Genomic DNA, 16,727 nt, shown 5'->3' on the forward strand with positions numbered 1-16,727 from the left:
AAGTTCTTTCCTAATATCCTCGTTTTTAATATGATATTGCCATTAATGCCATCTGTTCATGCCTCTAATCTTTCTCAGGACTCTCATATCTGTGGTCTCTAATCTTTGGTCAAGTGTTTTACCTCTGACCCAGCTCTCAGATCCATAAGTTAAAATTGGCTTGAACACTGTCTTGTATACAGCTAATTTAGTGTTCCGACTAATTTCTCTCTTATTCCATATGAATTTATTCAATTGACTGCCTACCATACCAGCTTTGTTGATTCTGTTGTCTATTTCCATATTTAATTTACCATCTTCAGTAAAAATTGTGCCTAAGTAGTTGAAATGTTTTCCCCGTTCACAACACAGTTGACATTTTCAACAATTTTACCTATTTTCATTGTCGTTGTCTTTTTAATGCTGACTTGTTGGATAGGAAATTGAACAGTTATTCAATTTAGTCAGGGAATCTTGCAAACTTGTAGCGGATTTATTTAGAAGTAGGGTTGACACTGGGGAGTTCTTTCGCTTGGTTGAACAGCGGGAAGGAATGATGACAAGAGGCCATCCCTGGAAGTTACGAAAGGAAACTGTGATCAAGAGGGTGAGGAGTGGTTTGCGTGGAGGGTGGTTGAACCCTGGAATGCATTGCCTGATGGAGTGGTGAGAGTGAGAACGGTCAATGAGTTTAAGGAGTGGTATGATAGACTTTGTGTTTCTTAGGGGGGACCTCCCCTTGATGAGTCTTTTGACTCCATGAAGGCCTGAATAATAATAATAATAATAATATAACATCGTCCGCATAAAGCAAAGAGCTGACGTTAACATCTCCAATTTTGATATCATGTTTAATACCACTTTCCTTCATAATGTGATCCATATAGATAATGAATAACAGAGGGGATAATGTACATCATTGTCTCACACCAGATTTAACATTAAACCATCTTCCTGTACTTCCTTCAATTCTAACTGCTGACTTACTTTCAAATAAAGACTAAGTATTGCTTGATATAATGCCCCATTTATACCATATAACTGTACCGTATTGAATAGCATCTCTCTTGGCACCTTGTCATATCCAGATCATCAAAACTTAAATACAGATCTTTGTTATATTCCCATGCTTTCTCAACTATTTGTCGTAAAAAAAAAAAAAAAAAATATATATATATATATATATATATATATATATATATATATATATATATGCAGTTCATTCACTATTCTAACAGAGCAGCTTAAGAAGATGATGGAATGGATAGACTACATGTTCATTATCAGTGAGGAAACAAGGCTGAATGTTTTGCAAATTGAGGCACCATCTCTTTTAGCAAGGTATCCCAAATTTATTGACATGACATGCAGTCAACTACTACAGCAGTAATTTGCAGTAATATATGTCTTTCTATTGTGGTGGAGGGTTTTTTTCCCTGTTTTCCCATCTGGTTTCTGATTATCTGAACATCACGATTCCAATTTTTGGATTGGTTGAGAGGATTCTTAGCCAGCTAAATCTTCTATCCCTAATTCTTTAGAGCATTGTTTCGAGAATCACTGTAAATGCTATTGTAAACAAACAAACAAACAAAAATGGTTAGTGATATGAATGGCTATATTTTGGCTGTTGCACACTCAAAAGGACCAATAATGATACAGATGAAGTACAGTGCTTGGAAATGTATATTCAAGTAGAAGACAGACATTTTGAGAATTATTATAAGCTTTATAATTATTATTATTATTTTCTTTGGCATCTCCATGGGGTCAGAGATTCATCACAGGAGACCCATACTTATCATACATTTCCTTGAACTGAATCACCGATGAAACATTCACTGCTTCTGGCACCTCATCCCATCAATTCACCACCCTTCAAGCAAAAAATCTAGTTTTTTACACCTTTGCTAACCATACTATTATATAATTTCCTGAGGTGATCACTTGTTCTCTCATGTCTTGCTATGTATTGGATAAAAATAATTCCTGTCAGTATTATAAAATTCCTTTAATTACTGATGTTTCTATTGTGTTCCCTCTTTTTTCCACCTTCCAATTAACATTTGTAACACACAGACATAAGGAGCATTGCATAGACCTGTCACAATCTTTGTCATTTTCCTCTGAAAGCTCTGTCTCACTTCCCTCATCCCTAAGCACCCAGATGACTAGACCACCTGTGGGTAATCCAGAAGCAATCTTATGAAGAAGAAAAATAGTTTCCCTATCCCTGCACATAAGTGTATTCTTCAACATCCAAATAATTTGCTGTTTTGGCTACTTTTGCAGTATATCCTCTAAACTTCAACAGTCATGCTCAAATAAATCTCTTGCCTCATCGATTTCCTATAGTGTGCAGCTTGTCACTTCTTTCCAAAATGCATGACCTTTTAAGTCTATTTAAAGTCATCCTGCAATATCTCTATCTCATCTTTATTGACAGTCATTCTTTCAGTTTTGCATTATCGGCAAGCATTTGGATATTTATCCTTAAATCATTTCCTGTATCAATATGCAAATTAAATAACAATGGCCTAAATTCAGAATCCTGTTGTATCACCAGCCTTTTGATATTTGTCCATCAACCACCCTCTTATCCATATTACCAGCACCATCTCCACTTGCTCCAATTTATGTAACAGAATTCTATGTAGTATTGCTTTGGAATTGCCTGAATGCTTTGGAAAATCCAGCATTAACATCGTTAATTATTTCCCTTGTCCAACAAAACACTCACTAACAAAATAATAATAATCGATGTAGAAGTCATGACTTATGCATTGATTATTTATTTGTTAGAGAAGGAAATATGCATTTACTTCTATTAATTATAAACTTTATTTCTTTTCTCTAAAAATTGCTTTTCTCTACATATCTTGTAGCATCAAAATTTTTATTTGATGTATTTAAGACAGCATTGTTGGTCTGCTAGGCAAGGTAAAGAGACCTCATGACTTTAGAAATGTTAGAGGTTATCTCATCAACTGATGGAATAAGCAGAGGATGACTTAGTACTTCAAGTGAAAGCAACATATTAAGATGAAGGTTTTCACTTTCACATCCATTCATCTTCTCTTATGTGTTACACTGAATAACTTAAGAAATTTGGCTTTGTAGAATCTAAGTAATGCTCCAATAGGATCAGTTAATCCTATCTGCATATTTGTAAATTATTATTATTAACCCTCCACGAAGTCAAGGATTAATTGAGGGAGTCCATGCATCACCCACACCACCTGTTATGCCTTCTCTCAAGCTAATTTATGCCAGATGCACTCACTACTTCAACAGGCAAACTGTTCCACTCACTTGCAGTTCTGTGAGAAAAAAAAATCTAGCTCTTACCCTTTCTCAACTGTACAGAAACTTAGCTTCCACAGATGCTCCCTTGTCCTCTCCTTCTACATAATGAAAAATTTTTATCAACATATCATGTAATGTGTTCTCAGAAACTGATCATATCATTCTTCTTTATCCTGTCTACCAGTGCTGGCAGTCCATATGTCTTCAATCTGCCCTCATAATGTACATTCCATAATCCTGATATTATCTTCGTAAGTTTCCACAGCTTCATTATCATTTTGGAGCACAGGAGACCAAATCCACACATGGTATTCCAAGTGTGATCATATCTAGGCCTTGTAAAGAGGAAAAATAACTTCCAGATTCTTACATGTCAATGTTCCTTTGAACATCATAATCATTCTTTGATTTGTATTTGCAGTTTTTGCCATGTGACCCATGAACTTCAACTTTCTATACACCATAATTCCAAGAACTCTGGCCTCATCAGTTACTCCAAGCATAATTCCACCAATATAATATGCCATTGGACATATCATGTCAGAGTGCATAACTTTACACTTACTAACATTAAATCGATATTCATTATCATTTGCTCACACTTCCAGCCTATTCAAATCATATTGCAACTACTACTTGTCAACTATATTGCTGATTATCCTTCCTATCTTTGTATCATCAGCAGACAATTGGAAATCTCCTATCAAGCCCTTCTGAATATTATTAATATATAGATTAAAGCTGTTTTCAGAATACTTGCACCTTCTCTCTGGGCCCCAACTATCTGGTGATGTAAGCCAATTTGCCTGTGGTCAAATTGGCTTACATCACCACACTTCCCCATTATTGGCAAATGCTTACTGATTACGTACAGAGGATAGGTGTGTGCCCATTTATAGTAGCTGCACATGATGTTGATATTACGTGGTATTTTGTTATCGTGCTGACTTTTCCAGTACTTTCATCACCATTCCTGAAATACTAATAAACCTATAATTTGCTGCCACACACTTAGATTATCTTTTATGCAAAGGAATTATTTTGCCCTCTTTCCACTTCTTAGGACTTTTCCAGAGCTGAGACTTAAACCGCTTACTCAAAGTCGTTGCCAGTTCCCCTGCACATTCTCTTAAAATATGAGCCGATATCCCATAAACTCTCACAGCTGTATTTACATTCAGATTCTGCAATATCCAAAGTACCTCTAATTCATCAACCTCTGTTCTCATAATCTGATTTTCCCTTCCTTACCATGCTGGTAGTCTTTCCTTGCCTGATCCTTGTACCGTTCATGAGTTACCTATTCACATTTCTCCTTATATACCCTCCACTACCCATACATGGTACTAATGTACTATAGGTTGACCAATCAACCTCCTGTGTATGGCCTCAACATTAAAAAAAATAATAATAATTTTTTTTTTCTTTTTCTTTTTCTTTTTTTTTTTTTTTTTTTTTTTTTGCAGCTCACACTTAATGATGCTACTCATCCATCTAATTTCAACCTGGTTCATTCATCCTCCTAACCTTGGATATACGATGTGATATTGCTTTCTCCAGATATTGATAGCCCTTGCCTATCCCCCATGCATTGTGAACATCCTTAACTTGTAGATTTTTATGCCATGATACTGCTTCAATTTGTCTCCTCAAGTCAAGTATATCATAATCACTGGCCTTGTAATTCCACATATACCCCCCTCCCCCCCCTTCTTAACTGGACTTTCCATGTGTTTTGCTACCTCCCAAAGTCAAGACCACATGATCACTTTCCTTAATTTGAGGCAATGTACCCATCTTAGTTATGGACAGGTCTTCTGACCCTATAACAAGATCCAACACTCTCATATCACAAGTCCCCCCTCTGTTATATTCTCCACAAGTGATTATCTCTCAGTAAGTGTATAAATTCCATTTCCTTCCTTCCACATGATCTTTCCTCTTTCCAGTTATATTTTCAAAGTTGAAGTCCCCCCCCCATGATAATTACTCAACTTGCACTTATTGTACTAATCTGCTGATGCATGTCTTCCACATCATCCCTGGCATGCCCTGGCCTATAGCAGCAACGAGTTTTATATTTTGGCCTATTGGCTTCAATCTCACACTAGATTGACTTCAAAGAACTGCCATCTGCCCATCTGACTCCTACTCTTGTTGGCTGCAATTAATCAGCAATACCTTACCTTACCTCAAGATGACTGTATAGGAAATGAAGCTTTATGCTCATGTTGCAACCTAGGCGCTGGAAATTTTCAAGCATTGTTTCCACTAGATCTTTGTAATTGCACGCTTTTTTGTTTCCAAGAAAATTATTTGGGCCTCTTTCTCAATTTCGTTCATAGAGTTGATGAAATTTGGGTCTCTCATTAAAGTTCTAATTTGCAGTCCATCAAATACACCGGCTTTAATTTTTTCATAACTAAGTCGTGGAAATTTTTCACATATGTATTGGAAACAGTCACCTTGTAAATCTAAAGCTTTAACATACTGCTTCATAAGACCTAGTTTGATGTGTAAAGGTGGAAAATGATTTTTTCTCTGTCGATTAAAGGTTGATTTATAACATTCCATTCTCCAACATTTAAGGATATTCTAAGAGACCAATGTTTCTGACTCCAGTGTTGGTTTTTAGCTCGACTATCCCAGAAGCATAGAAAACACGGAAATTTTGTGTATCCTCTTTGAAAGCCAAGTAAAAAGTTCACCATTTTAAGATCCACACAGATGATCCAGTTATGGTCTGTATATTTTAATAACTTCAGAACCTTTTTAATGTCCTGATATGTTTCCTTTAAGTGGACTGAATAGCCAATGGGAATTGAGCCATATACATTCCCATTGTGTAGTAAGACACACTTGAGACTTCTGCTTGAACTGTCAATAAATAAACACCACTCATTTGGATGATATTGTACATCACTCATTTCAGTTAGTAAACCTGACACATTGTTACAGTAAACAAACCCACACTCATGTTTAAAATATTGTACAAGATTACTTTCCCTGCTACGATAAAAAATTATCTTCGTATCTTGCTCCAGTAAGTTTTTTTCATTTAATCTTGAAGCTAACAATTCCGATGATTCCTTTGATAGGCCCAAATCTCTTACTAAGTTATTCAATTCCGCTTGAGTAAAACATTGCAGTCCAGAACTAGAAATTAAATTTTCATTGTCTAAATCAACATCCAGGTCTTGCCCCTCAAGAACATCTGGCATATCCCGATCATGCTCGTTCTCAAGTAAAGGAAGTCCTTTATAAATTGGCACTGCTATTTCGTTGGAATGAACAACTGGCTGAATTGCTGAGTCGAGATTTGGATACACAATTTTTTTCTTATTCTTCTTATTATAACCAGAAGTCTGAACTAAACAAAAATAGCAATCATCTATGTGATTTTTCGGTTCACGCCAAATCATTTGAATGTCAAAAGCTAATTTTTGGCATTTTCCCTTGCTCCACTGTCGTAAATTTTCTACACATGACTTACACACTTTATTTGGAGCCCATGACTTGTCCTGATCTGCAATTTTTACATCAAAGTATGCAAAGTACACTTTCTTAACGAAATCAGTGATATTTGTCCTTTGACTGGGAACAGTAAAGCTGCCACAAATGTAGCAGAAGGAATCTACACTATTGACACAATTTCGAGTAGTAGACATGATGTATTTTTTTCACTGCCAACTAACATGCAATTAACAAGACAGAAAAAAACAGACTTTATTGAAACATTATAAGCGCTCATCATACTTTCACGATCGATTAATGATTGACTGATTCTGATCTGCGCACCACTTTGAATAATAGGCTATATCTTCGGGAATTTTTCGAATTTCTTAATAAAAAGCTAGGAACAGATTTTTAAAAGTACATACTTTCAGAAAATAATATTAAAAAATTGATTTTTTTGATCCTCTAAATAGTACTGCCTCCTTAAAACTATCAAAAACTTACAAATTAGCAAAAAAAAATGCCATAGATGAAAAACCTGATGTGATAGAGAAAAATGGGTTTGATATTTGAAATCAATGCACCCAAATTAGTAAAAAACAAGTGTCAGATCATAATCAGCAGAAAAAAAAAATTTTTTTGTTGGCCAGTGTAGTTTGTGCTTTGAAGATGGTTAGAAATCCAGTGATATTAGTTCAATAAATAACTAATTTATTTCCTTCTGGTATTATTTAAAGTATGAAGCAATTGATTTTGAATCAATTATAGTGTCGTTATGGTTAATATAAAATACAAACTGCCTTCAAAAAATCCAAAGAAACGTTTAAGAAATTTGCTACAAAAAAATAAAAAAATCTCGTATGCATCTACTTCCCCAACATTGGTGGCTTAACCACTAACTTATTTTAATTTTACCATTACCTACATTCATCTGAACCTAGTCTCTTATTTTTGATAAAAGCTGAATTTACTGCAACAACCACAGTCCATCTTTTCCAACCTACATGCTCTATGACTCCTTCTGAAAAAGAAACAGATGGAAAATATACTTTGAGGGACTTTTGAATGAGGAAAATGCAAGGACTCACAGAGGAGATGGGCAGCCTTCTGAGGGGATGGTGCAGAACATCAGTAGAATGGAAGTGACGGAGGCCATGAAGAGGATGAGGAATGGAAAAGCGGTGGGCCCCGACAGAATTCCAGTGGAGGCATGGAAGGCACTGGGGGAAGAGGGAATTGACCTGCTGTGGGACCTGTTCATGAAAGTTTGCCAACAGGAAAATATACCCGAGGAATGGAGGGAGAGTACTCTTGTTCCCATCTACAAGGGTAAAGGGGATGCACAAGACTGTAAAAATTACAGAGGAATAAAGTTGATGTCCCATACAATGAAGATCCTAGAAAGGGTTCTTGATGGTAGATTGAGGGAAGAGGTGGAGATTGCAAAGGAACAATTTGGCTTCATGCCTGGTAGATCAACAACAGATGCTATCTTTGGGTTACGACAGATGATGGAAAAATATCGAGAGAAACAAAGGGAGCTACATCTGGTATTTATTGATCTGGAGAAAGCATACGATAGAGTGCCAAGGCAAGAAGTCTGGATGTGTCTGAGGGAGAAGAAGGTGCCGGAGAAATATGTCAGGTTGGTGCGGGAAATGTACAGAAATGTGAAGACAAGTGTTCAGACCTGTTTGGGACAGACAGAAAGTTTTCAAGTAACAGTTGGCTTGCATCAAGGGTCAGCATTAAGTCCATTTCTGTTTAATATTGTGATGGAGGTGATAACAGAGGAGGTGAGAGAAGATGCACCTTGGACAATGTTGTATGCAGATGACATCTTGCTGTGTGTAGATTCAAGAGAAGAAGCGGAAACTAAACTGGAAAGATGGAGAAAAGTACTGGAAGAGAGAGGTATGAGACTGAGCAGAAGTAAGACAGAGTATATGTGTTGCGCAGTGGGCGGTGGCCAGGAGACAGATCTGGAGCTGGAAGGAAATGTCATCAGGAAGGTGAGAGACTTTAGATACTTAGGTTCAACAGTGGAAGAAGATGGAGGAGCTGAGAAGGAAGTGGGATGCAGGATACAAGCAGGTTGGAGGAACTGGAGGGAGATGGCTGGAGTGTTATGCGATAAGAGGGTGCCGATCAATCTGAAAGGCAAAATTTATAGGACAGTAGTGAGGCCAGCTATGACATATGCTATAGAAACTGTGGCCCTGAGGAAAAATAACATCAGCAGGATGGAAGTATCAGAGATGAGAATGCTTAGGTGGATGTGCGGTGTGACCAGAAAGGATCACCTGAGAAATGACTATGTCAGGGGAACAGTGAAAGTTACGAACTTAGGAGCGAAAATACAGGAGGCAAGGTTGAGATGGTTTGGTCATGTGATGAGGAGGGAGGACGAATATGTGGGAAGAAGGGTCATGCAGATGGATGTGCAAGGAAGGCGGAAGCGTGGGCGGCCAAAGAAGAGATGGAGGGAGCTGGTAGAAGAGGACTTGAAGATGAAGAACTTGGATGTGGTGACAGCCCAAGACAGGAAGGTGTGGAGGAGACTCATAACAAACAGTGACCCCACTTAAGTGGGAGAAGCTGTAGAAGAAGAAGATGCTCTATGACTCCTTCTATGCTTTTGTGTGATCAGATAATCCTTGCCAGAGAATGTCTGATCTTGAACCTCCTCTTCTTGATCTCCTGTGGCTTAACATTTCCTTACCTCATTATGTCATTCTTCTTCTTCTGCAGCTGTTTTCTCTATTGTCCCCCCCCTCCCCTATTCCGAAAACAATTCTGACCTCTTTCAGTTTTTATCCTTGAAGCTTCATTTCCTTTGATCTTACTACTCTAACAGTGAGGTCACTAACTTAGTAATATTAATTAGCAGACATTAAAATCCTTGCTGATTTTAATGTCTGCAACTCCAACTAGCTCTATTTTCCCAGCTCGACTGTCTTGGAACTCATCTTTGATAGAGAGATGAGTCAATAGTTTGCATATTCTCTTTAACATGCATACTGAAGGGAGACATATGGCTGTCTGATGTGTGATACTGAGACTCCCAACACAGAGAAAAAGATACTAGTCCACATAGGATGACCTGGAAGAGACTTTATTTTTAGGACATAGTTAGAATATAAACATTTCTATGTAAGTGATCACTATAAGATCACACAATGGACAATAAAAATTAACAGACAATTCTAAAAAGCACTACCTTCAGGTGTGTTGACAACATTACCTGCACCAAACATAACAGCATTCCTCCGGCAGGTTTGCATTTCATCCTAGAACATCTCACTTTACCAACTAAGGAAGTTTTACACATCCATCTGTGTGCAGTTATTTAATACACACGCATGCACACACACACACACACACACACACACACACACACACACACACACACACACACACACCAGAACACTTTATCTTCCACCAGTCTATACTGACAGTTCAAATAATGTGAGACCTCTGTTGGTTGTGCTACTGTATTTCTTGACTTAATCATATCCAGTTAATCCAAACTCTTTGCAATAACTGTACAGCAAAGTTGCATGCAATTCAGCTTGTACTAGGTGCGTATTTTTGCACCTACTAGTACAAGTTCTTTGCGCTAGTACATGTTCTACAACTGTTTTGTACAAATTGAAAGTCTCCAACTTTGATATTCATGTCTGCAGGATTCCCAGCCACATTGGAATTGAGGGAAATGAGACTGCAGATGCAGCTGATAATTTTTCTACATACTCTTTGTCAGTGCTATATTATTATTATTATTATAAGGGCACCTCCATGAAGTCCGGAGACTCATCGCAGGAGACCAAATCTATCTGCTTGAATCCATTAACAGACAAAGCACTCATAACTGACTCTAGCACCCCATTCCACTCATTCACAACTCTCGAAGCAAAAAATCTAGTCCTCACACCCCTACTAACCACACCTTTATTCAACTTCCAGGGATGACCCCTTGTTCTGGTTCCTCTAGCCAAGTGCGAAACATTTCCCCTGCATCTATCCCTATAAAACTTTAAGCAGCTTAAATGTTTCTATCATAACCCCTCTTTTTCTACTATAAACCAACTTCTGAAATCCACACACACCTTCAATCTATCCTCATAGGGAACTCGCCATCTTGGTCACTTGCCTCTAAATCCTCTCCACCACTTCCTCATCCCCCAAGAAACCCAGGGCACCAGACTTGAGCACAGTAATCCAGATATGGGCATATCGAGGCCTTATAAAGAGGAATAACAACTTCCTTATCTCTTCTTAATCTGTTCTTCAATAGCCAAGTAATCTTATGGGATACCTTAGCAATATGTCCTCTAAACTTGAATTCTCTGTCTACCACCACCCCTAAACCTCTAGCTTCATCTGTTTCCTGGAGTACAGTGCCATCGATGTGATACACAGCTTGTAATCTATTTATCCCGAAATGCATAACTTTACATTTCTCCACATTAAACTGATACTCATAATCTTTTGGCCATGCTGATCATCCTGCAAGCTTTCTACATCACCTTGATTAACTATCAGCAAACAACTGAATATTTCCTTTCAGGTTATTTCCTATATCATTTATGTACAAATTAAACAGCAATGGTCCCAGCACCGAACTTTGTGGTACAACACTAGCTACCTGTTTTTGCCTTGATTCTGCTGCTCCATATATCACTTTTTGATATCTGTGCAGCAGCCATCCTCTTATCCATTTAACCAGTGTCATATTCATCTCCATTTGTTCTAATTTGCATAACAGAGTTCTATACTGTATTCTGTCAAATGCCTTTACAAAATCCAGCAAAATCATCATTTAGCCATTTTCTTTATCCAACTCAGCTCATATATTTTTATCTACCCATTCTTAAATTATCTTTTTGACCAATTTTTTGTACTTTGACCACCACCACACCTGAAACACTGATTTGGGTATAATTTGATACTGCAGTCTTAGAACCTCCCTTATGCAAGGGAATTATTTTGCCCTCTTTCCACTCCCTTGGAGCTCTACCAGAGCTGAGACTTAAACTAAAGAGCCTAGTCAAAGGCATTGCCAGTTCCCTTGCACATTCTCACAACACCATAGCTGTCCCAGCTAATCCCACAGCTGTATTTACGTTGAGATTTTGCAATATCCTAAGAACCTGCAATTCATCCACCTCTGTTCCCATATTAGTGTCTGTCACTTAGGTTAAAGCAGTAATATCACTAGGATGATAGACCCTTGCAAAGTGGTCGTTCAGTAACCCATCTACTTTATCTGCTTCTGTCTCCTCGTGACCATCATCACTCATTAAGTAAATTAAAGATACCAAGAAATTATATACTCAGTTTAATCATGTATAAGCAAACAAAATTTGCACTTGACATATAATCAAGATTGGGGCAACTCATATATAGAAGCTAATGACATCACATCACTTGCCTTAGTATCCCATAATGCAAAGCACACATATCCTTATAGGTATGTATAATGCTATGCATTATGGGAAGGATCACTACCCAGACCAGTTTCAACCTTTATTGAGGTTTTGCCCATGGGAGCCAGATCCAGAGGTGATACTAAGGTTGAAGTACTAAGGCAAGTGATGCGAAGTCATTAGCTTCTATACAAGTTTCCCCAGTCCTGATTATATTTCAGGTGCAAACTTTGACTTTTATACTTTGATAAAGGATAAAAACAAGCATATAATTTCTTGTTATCTTTAATTTATAGTATAACCAAGTGGAAAAACTTCCAACAATCACTCATTAAGGTTAATCTTCCATAGTCATTCTTCCTCTTACTTGCCACATAATGAAAGAACTCTTTGGGATTTCCTTTGGCCTGCTCAGATAGATTCTTCTCATAATCTGATTTTGCCTTCCTTGCCATGCTGGTCACCTTTCTCTTTATATACACTCCACAGCATTTTTTTCTGCTGTAACTCATGCTTAATGATATTACTCATCCATCTAAACTCCTACCTGATTAACCCTCCATGTCCTAGGTATACAATTTAATATTGCTTCCTCTAGATGACCTCTTACTATATCCCATGCACTACTAGCATCCTTACCCTGCAGTGTTTTATGCCGTGGTACAGGTTTAAGATTTTTCCTAATCATGTCATAATCAACTGCCATGTAGTTCCACAAATACCCCTTATTGTTAGAATTGTCCTCATGTTTTATAGTCTCTCCCAAGTCAAGACTGCATGGAGGCAATGTGATCACTTTGGTTATGGATAGTTCTGATCCTATGACTAGGTCCAGTCTCCTCCCATCCCTAGTCCTCTACATCACATGCTGCCTTAAGTAATTATCTTTTAGTAGGTGTATAAATTCTGTTTTCTTCCTTCCAGTCTATATCTTCATAGTGGAAGTGCCCCATAATAATCACTCAACTTATACTCATTGCGCTAAATGGCAACACGTCTTCCAGATCATCTATGGAACTCCCTGACTGGCCTTAATCTCACACCAGATTGTTTCAAATGAACAGCCAGCCTCCTGCTTGTCTCCTATTCTTTATCCCCCCCCCCATCCTATCTTCCCTAAAAATACTAAACCATTCCCATTCAATCCCTGTTACTATTACCTGCTGTTACCCAAGTATCACTAATCCCTATAATTTTTGGCGAGGTTGCATTAACCAATGTCAAAAACTTCTCCCTCTTGATCCTGATACTTCTGGCATTTGTATATAGAAACTGTAACATTCTGTTAGTCCACCACCCATCTTTACTTCCCAAATTGACTACTCAATTCAATATTTTTGTTTGAGCAACTAGATTCCACACTCACTCACCTCCTGGGTGCCTTTCCACAAATTCACTTGCTTCCACACAGATTGCTTAAGTTTTTTTCCTGAATTTATGAATTTGGTGAACAAAGCTCTTTCTGGATACCTAACACTAAAACCATCATCATCATCACCAATGATGATGTATTGTGCAGTCCATCATCATTGTACAAATCCTTCTTACCATCAAACACAGATCAACATGTCCTACATTATTCCTTCTGCACAATCCAAATTCATATTCTCTTTCTAGTTTCAATTTCCTTCTGTATATTCTTTAATTTTCTTGACAAATGTATTTCATCAAACTTTCATGTTTGTCAGAAAAATCGAATATCTGTATTTACAGAAAACCTGCACATACCAATAGATGCTTTAATGTGCAATCTTATCATTACTCACCCTAGAAGTTTAGCCTCACTTCTACATTAGGTAAATATGCTTGCTCCCTCATCAGTGAAGAAAAAGAGATCACCAAAGAGCTTAAGATTTCTTCTAACAATCTTTCAGAAGAACAGTTATTATCATAAGCAGATTATTTACAAACTTCTGTTTAATCCACCTGCTCACTGTATTGAAGACGATCATCATTATCATGACGCTAAATACGGGTATAGACCATATTGGCTTGATCCGGTCTCATTATCTAATATCCTTTTGTGAGGTCCACCTGGCCTTCTCTTCCCATATGGTTTATATTTCATTAATTGTTTAGGATATCAGGTGTTGGCCATTCTGTTTAAATGTTCTATCCAGTTTTGTTTATATTTGTTTAGTTTTTCTTCTATTGATTTTATTTTTAGTTATTTTAAAATATCTTTGTTCCTTTTTTTTTAATGTGTATTTTGTAGTTATTCTCATGAATCTCATTTCACTTGTTTTTATTTTTTGTTTAACTTGTTTATTTATTGCCCAAATTTTGTTGCCATATAATAATTTAGGTACTGCTAAAAAGTATTCTATATTTTCAAGTGTGTTTCTTTTTGTACAGTATTCGAATAAGTGTTCTATTTATCAGGCCTATAATCTGTAAAAATTTTGAAGTTTTTAATTTTGTCTTTTTCTCCTTCATATAATATTTTGTATCTATGATAATTTAAAGTATTTACCTGTTCTATTATTTTATTATTAATCAATATTTTACTTCTGACTGGAGTTTGTCCACAGAATGCCATTGTTTTCATTTTATCTATGGATATTTTCATTCCAAACTGTTCTACTATAATATTTAAATTATATATTGTGGATATTGTAGAAATTGAAGATAATAATGGTGTTAAATGTTTTATTTCTGTTCCTTGTATTAGTTCTGTTTCACTGAAGTTAGCCAAAATTTTCAAAAAGTACTCTGTTCCTTGGTTTGTTCAGCAAAAATCAAATAACTGTAATATACTGTATTTTGGTCATATACAGAAAAAAATGTATTGAATGACATATAGAACATGTGAGTGACATCACCTATGGCAGAAATTGTCCTCCATCCATCCATGTTGGTACTAACCTAATGTATAAAACTCTCTGATTGCTACTCCTGAGCCATTGAACCGTGGCATACACAAGATCATACCCACGTGAACATGCATAACAATACTGTAAGATCCAAGATGCTTTCAAAAGTCAGAAATCCATTTATAACTTAATTTATAGCTGCTGTTCTCTAGTAATTTATATTTTGTAATTATCTTTTTTCACTCCCATATTATGTGCTTGATTATTTATTATTATTAAGGGAGACCTCCAGGAAGTCAGAAAAAGTCTTCTAGGAAAAGAAAACTAGTCATGCATTCAAAATAATAAATTGTTTTTTCTATATTGTTATCTCTCAGTTTTAGTCACTCATTTCTGCTGTTATGTGCATGTATGTATGTATATATATATATGTGTGTGGGTGTGTATCTAGCCATAAATACTGTTACGACTTGAACAGCGCATAAATCTTTAATCTATCAGTAAATCATTTAAGCACTTACAAACCAAGTGTACAATGTGGATATAGCAGCACTCAGTGTTCAAAATGTTCCCCTTTTGCCTTCATCTACCCGAAGTCTGTGAGATCACATTCAATGGTGTCATGTCGACATCCAACGGAAATGCTGCCACTGCTCTCTATAAATCCACATTCAGGCTGGCAATGCTGGGATGTCATTTCTTGCAGTCTACTCTCTCAAGCTCCAACTGTAATTTGAAGTTCAATGGATTCAGATTGGGACACTTCCAGACAGGCAGCTGGATGGTTAATATGTGGTTGGGCACATTCACCTCTAACCACTGTTGTGTGGTCCGCTGCCTACAATGAAACAAGGTGTTTCATTGTAGGCAGCGGACAATGAAACAAGACCCTGAACTTAAACAATTCTGTTTAAGTTCAGGGTCTGTACCAGGTTTCAGCACGATGGCTTGATTCACTTTGGTGGCGGTTTTAATCTTTTCTCACAGAAATGCAAGTTGCATTCTCTCCCCCCCCCCCCCCCCCCCCAATACATTCACCACCACCAAACCATCACTGATGCTAGATGATGATCTCTCCCTGAATCCTGGTTATTATGACATGCTGTGCAGGCATCCTGGGCATATATACCTGATAATTTTGGGATAGAACAGCCATATCACCCTCTGCCACATAAATTGTGGTAATATTGAGTATCCAGCAGAGCAACCATAAGCTCTTACCACCAGGTCATCAGTTAGTACACATGGCATCATTCTATGTGAAACGTTCATCTCTTGTGACATCACTTTCTGCTTTCTCGCAGGATTACAGTGGAGGCATGCCTTCACAGTCCTCAGGATCTGTTGCACCTGTGTTTGACCTGTTCTTTGGCATTCAGAAAAGCTTCTGTATTGTTATAAGTTAATAGTCCAATACACCAAAATCCTATTGATTCTGGGTATTTTTATCATCATCATCATCAATCATCATCAAATTCCTGCCATGTACCCTCAAGGGGTGTACAGGATATGATAGTACTACATGAAAATAATTACATCATTATTAATGTCCTATCTACAATTTTCCTCCAAATCAGTCTATTACTTGTCAACACTCCAACATTATCAGATCTTATATTTCTATCGTCTAAAGCACTTTGTACCGTATCAATCCACCTATATCTTGGTGTTCCTCTGGGTCGTTTTGCTGCCAACCTGGCAGAGAACACTTGTTTTGCTAATCTTTCCTCACCCATTCTGTTTA

General features: G+C 37.1%; 1 protein-coding gene across 1 annotated transcript in view; it reads left to right on the forward strand.

Annotated features, from left to right (window-relative positions):
• The window catches only part of mib1 (E3 ubiquitin-protein ligase mind bomb 1), a 515,003-nt gene that overhangs the window by 375,982 nt on the left and 122,294 nt on the right, over window positions 1–16,727 (forward strand). The window lies entirely within an intron of this gene.

This window comes from Typopeltis vanoorti, chromosome 3 (assembly GCF_054136105.1).
Source record: "Typopeltis vanoorti isolate ZY-2024b chromosome 3, IOZ_Tvanoo_1.0, whole genome shotgun sequence".
NCBI classification, from domain to species: Eukaryota; Metazoa; Arthropoda; class Arachnida; order Uropygi; family Thelyphonidae; genus Typopeltis; species Typopeltis vanoorti.